The 12,250-nt window shown below is 34.6% G+C and overlaps 1 protein-coding gene across 3 annotated transcripts in view; it reads right to left on the bottom strand.

The window, feature by feature from the left end:
- Nucleotides 1-12,250, bottom strand: part of LOC150103276 (protein O-mannosyl-transferase Tmtc3-like) — a 267,650-nt gene that overhangs the window by 80,480 nt on the left and 174,920 nt on the right. The gene's annotated exons all lie outside the window — the stretch shown is intronic.

Raw genomic sequence — 12,250 nt, 5'->3', positions numbered from 1 at the left:
TATATATATATATATATGTATAATTTTACGCTGAAAAACAATCCAAAACTTGAAAATAGTCTTACACTTATTAATTGAATTCGTGATATAATACATTTTATGCTTTATTCTTGTTTGTATATATCTTAATCTTAATACAACTAATAAAAAAATGCATTCATTTATGATACGTTTTAGATAAATAAAATACTTATTACATGAAGAATTTGTATTAAAAAAACTAAGTAAAAATTAAAATATATTAAAAATAAGTATAAAACCAGGACGTCCTCTTTAGAGATTCAACGATGACTTTTAAGACCGGAAAAGGCCACTCTAGTCCTAAATCCTTGACGAGCATGATGATGATGAATTATTGTATAAAAATAACTATTTGGCGCAAAGAAAGGTAGCCACAACAGAAATGTTCCCAAGGTGAGAATTGCCTTTACATGAAATATGGAAACCATTGAACTCCAGTAAATGTTGAAAGTATTCTAAGTCTTGTGTTAATACTTCACCACATGCCACTTATTGTTAAAAGAATCTCGTTCTATATTTAAAAAAATTAATAGGAAACACATGATTTGCAGTAAACAGTTTCTTTTTTTATTCCATATTTTGCTCATTTTTCTATAACCCACCAAGAAAGTAAGGAAAATCTCCTTACACACACACACACAGTTGAGGGAATCAGTATGCTCTGATTTACTGAAGGTTATCGTTTTCAAACTAATGTTTTATATGCGAACTTGAACTAATAACGAGAATTCAGCCCAGTGACAAAATTCACCAAAACTACTACGGAAAATTATTATTTTGGATGCTGATTGTTTTGTAGAGACGTACAACATTCATAAAGAAATAGATTCACATCTTGAACTATTCTTCATCTAAGACGACGAAATATGTGTCATTTAAGTAAGTTCTGAAGTTTATTTCCTCTTTACTGGTGGAAAAGACCGGAGGCCCCTCCAAAAAGGGATGAAAAAGACCGGAGGCTCCCCAGCCTACGGTCTTAAAGGAAAGAAATTATAATTCGTGAGTTACTAATTCGTAATCTTTGAAAAAGACCTCGTTAATCCGTAGAAGTGCTAAAAACAAAACGTAACTTTTCTTAGTACTTTTCGAGTTTAGGTCTTTTTCCTTCAGTGTGTCTGTACGTGTCTGAGAATGCGCATGCGAGCGATCGAGACAGATTGTCTGAAACTAAGAGGATATGGAGAGCGTCCTCCATGAACAGAAATCACCGACCACCACCATACTAAGAAACTCCAGTAAGGCTAACATAATCCTCAGAGTAAGAAAGTGTTGAAACCTTCTTGAAATACGTAACAAGTAGGAAGTCACAGACGTTGGAAACTGTAAGTACACTTTTCACGCCTTTTAAGATAATCCGCTAAGAACAGCTAAAGCAACTTGAACAGAAACGGTTTCTCCGTACGTTACAAGTGAAGTAGAGACACGCTACGCTTGAAGGCATGAAAGCACTTGAAATATGTATAGATTGCTGATTCTTGTAAAATGTGTGAAATGTGCCTGCTCTAAACAGAATTGAAACATCGAAAAGAGTTCGAATAATCTGTGGAATTAGGATTAATTGGTGTTCAATGAATTCACACCTCTCAACTTAAAAATCAACTAGGGAATTAGTTATTATAATAACACGCTTGGTCAACTGGCTAATATATATATATTACCTTGATGGGCCCGTGTTTCACTCAGGATTTCTCCATGATTGCAGGTTACAAAGATGCCTCCAACGATCTCGATCTTGAGCCTCTCTCTTCCATGTTATACCCATAGATTTTACGGAGTGGATCTTCCCATCTTGTAGGTGGTCTTCCTGGTTTTCTCTTTATTCTTGGTCGCCAGTTGAGCATTCTATATGTCCATCTGTTATCCCTGAGTCTGGCGATGTGACCTGCCCATCTCATCTTGCTCTCATATACTGCAGTTACCACATCTTTTATGCCTGATCACTTTCTTAGTTCTGTGTTTCTAACTTGTTCCATTTTGCTGATCTTACAAATCCTGCGTTCTATTGCACGCTGAGTTATTCTGAGAGTCTTCTTCTTTTCTTGTCGTGTTCCATGTTTCTGATCCATATGTGAGTGATGGAAGAATGGCACTATTAAATAGTTTTGCCTTCGCAGAGATGTCAAGATTTGGATCAGTAAGTGTTTCTTTTAGTCTGTTGAATGATAGCCATGCAGCTTTCTTTCTTTTTGCTAGTTCTTCAGATAAATCGTTCTTCATTTTTATTGTTTGTCTTAAGTAATTGTAGGAGTCACCTTGTTCTATAGGGTTGTTATTAATACATAGGTGACTGTCACTTGTGTAGATGTTTTTGATCCATTTTGTTTTTTTCCGATTCATTTCTAAGCCTATCTTACTGCTGTTTGTGTATATTTTTTCACCCATTTCTTTTAGGTCTTTTGGGTTGTGAGATATCAGTACTAGATCATCGGCAAACATAAGAATTTATAGTTGTTCACCATCTATGCTTATTTCTCCATTTAGGTCTATTTTTTTCAGAATACATTCTAAAGTGTTGATAAATAGATTAGGGGAGATCACATCGCCTTGACGGACCCCTCTCTCTCTTTATATCTATATGTATAGGTTGATCAAACAGGGTTATTTGTGTGGTCTAATTTTTGTTAATTTCTTTCATCGTGTGGATGAAGTAGGGTCCACGTTTATTTCCAGTAAGGCACTGATGACTGCATTGTGTTCTATGGTATCAAATGCTTTTTTAAAATCAATAAAGATAGAGGGATTCTCTGCATTTTTCTGTTAGTTGTGAAATCACCTGGATATGGTCTATTGTGGAGAAGCCTCTTCTGAATCCTGCCTGCTCTCTACTGGAGTTTTCTTCGAGAGTGTTTTGGATTCTGTTCAGTATTCACGTTGGAGGTTTAATGGAATATTATCTGCACTAAGAAAGGATTAAAAATAATTTTAATACTTCCAATATTCGTCTCCGTCAAAGAGACATCGTCAGGGATTACAAAAACCTTTTTGTAACAAAACACACACAAATAATACAATAGTGAGTGAAACTAAAGTCCCATCTAGGTGATGCGCCCTCTATGGGCATTTACAGTGGCCTAGGATGTAAAGAGGAATCTCTGATAATTAATGTTTCCCAAATTGTGGGAAGTTTAATGCAACCGTATTTGTTAAAATTCGGTTGATTCCTGGGTGCAGATGCAAAGAATAGTCTTTCTTTCTTGAATTTACTATGGTGGTTTTTTCCAGGAGATCCTGTGGGTAGTACCCAAAACATGATCTGCAACGCCAGATTGACCATAATCGTGATTGCAGATGTATGACTTGTGTTTTTCTAACCGGATGGTTGTCCGAAGTAAGTCAGTTTACAAGCACAAGGTACTCTATATACTCCAGGCAGTGAGAGGGGAGGGAGCTGGTCTTTGGTGGAATGGATAAGGGTAGCAAGTTTAAGGTGGGGCTTAAAAGCTGTATGGAGGTTGTACTTTTTTAATGATCTGGCTATGTTTTCTGATGTACCACGGATGTAAGGTATGGTGATGGCATTTCTGAAGAAATGGTCGGGGAATGGGGAAGGACTTTATTATTTTTTAAATTCTGTAGTCACTGCAGCTATTGGAAAGGAAGGTGTTGTGTATGTGTTTGAGTTCAGTTGAAAGGGCAGTTTCACTGGAACAAAGATTGTGGGCTCTCTTGGTGAGAGTTTTAATAGAGCCCACAATCTTTGTTTTTCACAGCACTTAAGCCTCAACACACGGATTCTGTTCAGTATTGCTCTGTTCATGATTTTATATATGTGAGAGAGTAGACAGATTGGAAGATAGTTTTTTAGATCTTCCTTGTTCCCTTTTCTGAATAGAAGTATGATTTTTGAGGTCTTCGATTCCTCTGGAATTTTTCTTTCTTTGAAGTACCACGTGAATCTGGCAGCCAAGGATTTGAAAATAATTGGTCCACCTTGTTGTATTTCTTCAGCCTTAACATGATCAAGTCCTGAGGCTTTAGCGTTACTCATTTTCTTAAGGGCATGTTCTATTTCTTCTAGAAGTACATCTGGTATGTTGCTTGGTTTTGGAATGATCGGTTCTGAAACTTGGCACTTAGTTGCATAAAGATCACTATAAAAATTCTGCACAATTTCTTCTATCCTTTTTCTATTAGTATGTTTTTCTCCATTTTGATCCTGTAAAGCAGATGAAATTGAATGTTTAAAATTTAAGTCTTTCTCTATTTTTTTCAGGCTGGTTTTTGCCTGCACTGCTTCTCTTAGTTTTTGTATCCTGAAAGATTTGTAGGCTTCTGGAATTCTTTTCCTTAGTAACTTACAGATAATTTTGTACTCTAGAAAATTTTCTTCAGTTCTTCTCTTTTTCAGTAGTTCTGTAGTTTGAGGTGAGAGTTGTTCTCTTTTCTTTTGTTTCATAGGAATTTCTGATTTTTTTTCTTGCTCCATTTCTTTCCATTCTTTTTTCCATTTTTTGTAGTTATATATGCTCATAGAGAGCGTTATCGTTGTTTGACGAAAACCAAACGATTTTGTTAGCTGAAATTATTTAGCTGTTTTCTTGGAATTGTTTGCTAAAATGTAATTAGATATTTAATAAATGGCTCGAAGTAGTATGAAAATCTATGAAATATATTTTATAAGGTTTGTTTCATAAATTAAAAACCACAAAAGTAATTTATGTGGGAAATAATAAAAGCACAAATAAGCCTACAGTAATCCCATTGAACTTGAATTTTAGTTAATTCGATAATTTTCTCTTACATTTTTTACCTCTTCAGCTGATTCAAAAAATAACGTACTGCCCACCAAAATGGCTATTTGATAAACATCGGTATGTTCGAAACCGGCAGTTCAATCTGTAATATTAATATCCGTTGATAGGATACATCTGGAAGGTTAGTTAAGCTGTATGGTAATTTTTCTCTCCTAAAACTCGCATTTTAATTACTCAAATGTCTTACATTTTCTGTGATTACACCGGAAATGAGTGAGAATGAGAGTTTGAAATACTAAATATTTTGTTGCATCGCCAGAGCATAGACTCCGGCTGATATTCCTCCCCTTCTCTTTTAATATGCAGTGCGAGTGACTTAAAACACCCAGAACCGCCTATTTGAGGGTGTCAGCAGTAAAAGTATTCAGCAGACTAACCTCTAGATATACAGGAACTAAACATGGTGGTAGTACATTAGTTTCCCAACCATCCAGTAAATGATAACAACTCCATATACGCTGGAGATAATTCGTGCGTAGTAGTAGTATCGCACTTTTTTATCTGCTTTTGGATCAAAATTGCTTGTCCCATTTTGTTGCTGTCTTTAGCGACCAACACTGTGGTATGAAGGGAAGGCATTTCTGAAATTTCCGAGATTTTTTTTTTTTGGGGGGGGGAGATGGACTGAGTCCTTGACTATTTATTCCTTCATCTGATTGAAGAAAATCTGTGTGGATGGAGTGTTATTGAGCTAAAAGCTCTAGTCATGGCTGGCTAAGCAATAGCCAAGCTTCAGTTAAAACTTCATTGGCTTCAGCAATGTCATCTATTACCTTCGTTTCTCCTTCCTTCTCATAAACCTTCCGAGAATTTTTTTTTTTTTTTTGCTAGATAGGTGAAGCAAGAATGCTTTTCATATTTCCCGTTATCTATAGATCTGTAGAAGAAAATGTATGGATTGGGGTAATATAGAGCTATAGGCTCTAATCATAGCATCATAGCAGGAGGGTAACAGCAATAGCCGAGCCTCAGCTAAAACTTCATTGGCTAAAGCATCGCCATCCCTGGGTATCCATTTTAGTCGCCTCATACGACATGCATGGGCTACAGTAGAATATTCTTATCCCAGTCACCACCAATAATTTCAAAGAACGAAAAGTATATTAATATATTGTAATATAATTATGAAAAGGTGTTAATATAAATGTATTTGTTTTAAAATGAAATTTAAAATTTTAAGAAAAATAAAAGAAAAATTTCTTTTATAATATAGTTTCACAAATATTATAGTATTTAAATATTCCTAAATTAATTAAAAAATCTTTAATACATTTTCTTGTTAATTTTTCAATACGTTAATTTGTAAGAGATTTTCATGGCTTCATAGCACTATTGTTGATTCAACTGGATGTGATGTACCAAACTATTTTTTACACGAACATTCCTATACATTGTTGTTTATTTCAGTATGCAATGCAACTTGATACCATTTCAAGGAAAGAAATTTGAAAACCTCTATTTGTATTCAGGGAAAGCTTTCTTAATCACAAAAATAATTTTGGTTATTATTTTACGGCAGGCAATTAGATATCCATTGCTTAACAACAAAACCCTTTAGTTGCTATCAAGGTGGACTCAGCGAAAATGCATTCTTCTTCTTCTGGTTCCTTTATCTACGTTCTGCTTTTCGAAGGGTACTTTCTTAAAGTTTTTGGATATGAGTTTAGAAATTTGTCAAAAGAGATTGATGTTTGTTGAAGGAATTCTGGGAGATTATGTTAAAGAAATCCACTGGGAATAGTATAAGTGTACTAAGATGCTCATCGAACCTTTACCGATACAAGATCGCTAGAGAGGGATCATCAACACTTGCAACATTTTGTGTTGGTATGAAGGTAGTGGCAAGGTTACTTTTTATTTTTATTTATTTTTTTACAAGATTTAGTCGATTTTCTTGATTTATCTCTCCTATCCATGTTATCCTTACCCGCCTTCCATACATCATACTTGACACCAAAATTCTCTTTCGGTGACTTGCTCTAGTTGTCTAGAAAATTCGATGTTTCTTTCAAGCCAAGAACGTTATGTCAATACTTACACGTCAATCAGCTCTTCCGTCAATTCTGAACTACCGGCAGAAGCAGAAAACCAGGTATCGGATAATTTGTAAAGTTTACACATAAAAAAGGTGAAAAAAAAAGAAAAAACTTTGCCTGCTAATAAACACGAAAAAGAAAAATCTTCATGTCAATAAATCCTTAGCATATATAAAGCCAAACGTTTCTTTTATCCACTGTAACGAAATCTCTGAAATACCCGAACGCTATGACGTCATCTGTGACGTCAAAGCAAACGAGAGCTGACATATACCCATAAAATGTTTTATATCATTACTTTTGTGAATAATATATGCACGTAAACACAAGAAAGATATTCAATTAACCAAATATTTCGGTCTGGAAATAGCAGACCATCTTCAGTGGCACTACAAGAACAATTTTAAAAAAATACAAGGTGGAATACTAACAATAGATCATTGAAAAATAGAACAAGCCGCGTGATGTTATATCACTAAGTATTAGAGGGAATATTTTTAAGCAGAGACATGATTGAAATAAAGATATTAATTAATAATATTAAATAACATAAAATTAATATAAATTAACGAGTTATCCTGATTAGACTTTCCCAGATTTTTGATATAGATATACAGCCATTCCGATTCAGGTTAGGACGACGGAGTAAGGTCTGTACACTTGCTTTGAATAAACGTTCAAATTTATAACGGGATCTATGTAAGAGGCGAGGTTTTGACCAAAGGATGTTGTAGTTAGTTTCAATCCCATGCTGAGCCAATCCAGATTTTTTAGGTTTGTTGTGATGAATGGAGGATTGGTGTTCTTGGATTCGTTTTTCAAGTGAACGTCCAGTTTGTCCAAAATAGGACAAAATTAGAAATAGAACAATTAGTTTTAGCTCTTCTGATTAGACATTTTATGATTCCTGTTTTTTGACAAGGATGATGGGCTGATTCTTTAAGAATATAACGACTTGTGAACGTTGGTTTCCTGTAAACTGTAGTTGTAAGAGTGTTTGAAGGTGACAGGATGAGGAGAAGGTCTAAAAAAGATAACTGGTTGTTTTCTTCCATTTCCATAGTAAACTTTATACGATGATTTAAGGAATTGATACTGTTTATAAAAGAAGGTAAGGAGTCTTTGTTGTGCAGCCATACAGTAAAGATGTCATCTACATATCTTACCCAAAAGGGATGGTTGAAGGAAAATAGATGAGAAGAGGACTTTTTCTAGATGTTCTAAATAAAAGTTGGCTAAAGCAGGAGAGAGAGGACTTCCCATGGCCGTTCCTTCTACTTGGCTGAAAAATTTGTTTTGACATAAGAAATATCCAGAGTGTATTACGAAATCGAATAGTTTTATAATGTCTTCTGGAAAGATGTCAGCAAGTAATTTTAAAGTCTCCTTGAGAGGCACATTTGTATATAAAGATTCTATATCAATGCTCACCATAAGATCTGTAGGTTGCAATGAGATATTTTTCAATTTTTCTAAGAAATCTGAGGAGTTTTTAAGAAAGGAACTAAAGTTGCCTATGTGAGATTTCAATAATTTAGCTAGATATTTGGCTATACGGTAAGTAGGAGAATCAATACAATCTACTATTGGACGCAGAGGAAAGTCAATCTTATGTATTTTAGGAGGACCACAAAATCTAGGAGGTCTTGCAAAATGAGTTTTAAGTCTTTCAATTGTGACTCTATCTAAACTGATGACTTCATCTAAGAGAGAATTTAATTTCTTTAGTTGTCTGTTGGTTGGATTGTAATCAAGTTCTTGATATGTGGAGCGATCTCGAAGTAAAAGAGAAAGTTTTCTTATGTAATTTGCTGAGTCGAAAACTACAGTTGCTTTCCCCTTGTCAGCTTTGGGGATAATGAGGTGATTGTTTTTTCTCAAGGCCAAATATCTAGCTAAATTATTGAAATCTCATATAGGCGACTCTAATTCCTTTCTTAAAAACTCCTCAGATTTCTTAGAAAAATTGAAAAATATCTCATTGCAACCTACAGATCTTATGGTGAGCATTGATATAGAATCTTTATATACAAATGTGCCTCTCAAGGAGACTCTAAAATTACTTGCTGACATCTTTCCAGAAGACATTATAAAACTATTCGATTTCGTAATACACTCTGGATATTTCTTATGTCAAAACAAATTTTTCAGCCAAGTAGAAGGAACGGCCATGGGAAGTCCTCTCTCTCCTGCTTTAGCCAACTTTTATTTAGAACATCTAGTAAAAGTCCTCTTCTCATTTATTTTCCCTCAACCATCCTTTTGGGTAAGATATGTAGATGACATCTTTACTGTATGGCCGCACAACAAAGACTCCTTACCTTCTTTTATAAACAGTATCAATTCCTTACATTATCGTATAAAGTTTACTATGGAAATGGAAGAAACCAACCAGTTATCTTTTTTAGACCTTCTCCTCATCCGGTCACCTTCAAATACTCTTACAACTACAGTTTACAGGAAACCAACGTTCACAAGTCGTTATATTCTTAAAGAATCAGCCCATCATCCTTGTCAAAAAACAGGAATCATAAAATGTCTAATCAGAAGAGCTAAAACTAATTGTTCTATTTCTAATTTTGTCCTATTTTGGACAAACTGGACGTTCACTTGAAAAACGAATCCAAGAACACCAATCCTCCATTCATCAAAACAAACCTAAAAAATCTGGATTGGCTCAGCACGGGATTGAAACTAACTACAACATCCTTTGGTCAAAAACTCGCTCTTACATAGATCCCGTAATATATTTGAACGTTTATTCAAAGCAAGTGTAGAGACCTTACTCCGTCGTCCTAACCTGAATCGGAATGACTGTATATCTGTATCAAAAATCTGGGAAAGTCTAATCAGGATAACTCGTTAATTTATATTAATTTTATGTTATTTAATATTATTAATTAATATCTTTATTTCAATCATGTCTCTGCTTAAAAATATTCCCTTTAATACTTAGTGATATAACATCACGCGGCTTGTTCTATTTTTAAATGATCTATTGTTAGCATTCCACCTTGTATTTTTTTTAAACTGTTCTTGTAGTGCCACTGAAGATGGTCTGCTATTTCCAGACCGAAATATTTGGTTAATTAAATATCTTTCTTGTGTTTACGTGCTTATATTATTCAGTCTTTATGTCACAAGTATCCTTAAAACATCCCATTTTAATCCATTACTTTTGTATTTTACTAAATTACACAAAACATTATAAATCTATTTTGAGAAGAAATAAATAGACATATAAGTAAATAGTAAGACAGATATATAAACATATATAGATTTTGTATACCTATTCAGTTTTTAATAACGAATACTTGACCAATTTAAACGTTGAAATCCACTGACTGTCTGCATTTCACAGTAGCGATCGAAATTGGAGACGCGTTTTATGTTTGACAGCCACGCCTACATTATCGAATATCTCTCGTAGCGCACTGACGTGATATATAGTATATGGTTGGGTAGATAATTGGTGTTGTAGAACGATCTATTGTCCACAACAGTGATACACATACATTTATATAAAAACCTACGTATAAAGCCAAAAGGCCTTAATTTGACAAAAGAAAAGATATTAGAACAAAGAATATTATGTATGTAGTCATATTTTATAGTTACATATCGGAAAAAAACTTAAAATGTTTGTAAATTTAGCTGAGATTTAGGGGAATATAGCCTTCGCATCGAAGTTGCTTTGGTTTGTACTCAAGTTTTAGACAAGCTCTGTGCAGGAACCCGTATGTTGCTTTTCATTAGCATATAAATTCTCTATGTTTAGAAATTTTAGCTTTCTTTCCATATTTGACTATAAAATATGGTTGGATCCATAATATCCTTTATTGTGTTTAGAAAAACTTAAGAAAATTATTATTAAAATTTAGCTAAAGAAGAGGGAATGTTATATATATATATATATATATATATATATATATATATATATATATATATATATATATATATATGAAAAATCTTTAATGACTGATACCGAGAGAAAAAAAGATGACATGGTATATTTGAAAAGATACTACTAGTTTACTAGTTTCGTTGAATTGATCAACATCTTCAGGCATCACAATCAAAGAAGTATATAAAGAATTACAGAGACTTAAAATTGTACTAACAGAACAAGTACAAAAAGACAGTAGCGTGTTTGAAAACAAAATGTGAGCTTGAGTTTCAAAGAAACGTATACTACGCGTTGTCGCGAGTGCGCTAATACTGAACAGAGGCAACGTGTGCGTCAGAGAGATTAAAACTCAGGCTGTTGTTGATATGAGAAGAATCTAGAGAAATTTCTCTAGATTCGACAATCTTTCCCTCGAGTTCATCATAGCACACATGAATGTTAGAAGTTTGAGTCCAGTTCACAATGTGTTGGCGGCCTTCGTCTGAGTTAGCTGAAAAGAGAACGTGGCTAGAGAGAGCGCTGGCTCTAGTCCTGTTGTAAGCGATATCTCTACGGTGTTCTTCCAAATGTAGAAGGATGGATTTAGTAGTCTGGCCATAGTATGGCTTTCCACAATCACATAACACCTTCAATACTTCATACCTTCATACTTCCTCCCATCACTATCCTCCACAAAAATTTGGTATTATTTCCACCTTAGCTCACCGAGCAAAATCTTTACTTACAGAAGAAACAGGAATGGAAAATGAACTCCTTTTTCTTAAAAAAAACTTTTATTAATAATGGTTTCTCACCTAAGCAAATGACAAATTTCTTTCCCCCAGTCACTCAACTACTTCTGAAGATCCCTCTTCCCTCAGAGCCTTCATCTCTTTGCCTTACATCAGCTCTCTTTCACCAAAAGTGGCAAAATTTTCAAGAAGTTTAACTTCAGAACTTGCTTCACTACGCTCCCAAAACTTCGTTCAATACTTGGTAAACCCAAAGAGAAACATCTTCCAACTCAGTTTCCAGGAGTGTACAAGATTTTATGTGATTGTGGAAAGCCATACTGTGGCCAGACTGCTAAATCCATCCTTCTACGTTCGGAAGAACACCGTAGAGATATCGCCTACAACAGGACTAGAGCCAGCGCTCTCTCTAGCCACGTTCTCTTTTCAGTTAACTCAGACTAAGGCCGCCAACACATCATGAACTGGACTCAAACTTCTAACATCCATGTGTGCTATGATGAACTGGAGAGAAAGATTGTCGAATCTAGAGAAATTTCTCTAGATTCTTCTCATATCAATAACAGCCTGAGTTTCAATCTCTCTGACGCACACGTTGCCTCTGTTCAGTACTGGCGCACTCGCGACAGCGCGTAGTATACGTTTGTTTGGAACTCAAGCTCACATTTTGTTTTCAAACAAAATGTGAGCTTGAGTCTTTTCGCTACTGTCTTTTTGTACTTGTTCTGTTAATGCAATTTTAAGTCTCTGTAATTCTTTATATACTTCTTTGATTGTGATACCTGAAGATGTTGATCAATT

Source organism: Typopeltis vanoorti, chromosome 9 (genome assembly GCF_054136105.1).
Source record: "Typopeltis vanoorti isolate ZY-2024b chromosome 9, IOZ_Tvanoo_1.0, whole genome shotgun sequence".
Classification (NCBI taxonomy): Eukaryota; Metazoa; Arthropoda; class Arachnida; order Uropygi; family Thelyphonidae; genus Typopeltis; species Typopeltis vanoorti.
This window is presented reverse-complemented; position numbering and strand designations above follow the sequence as displayed.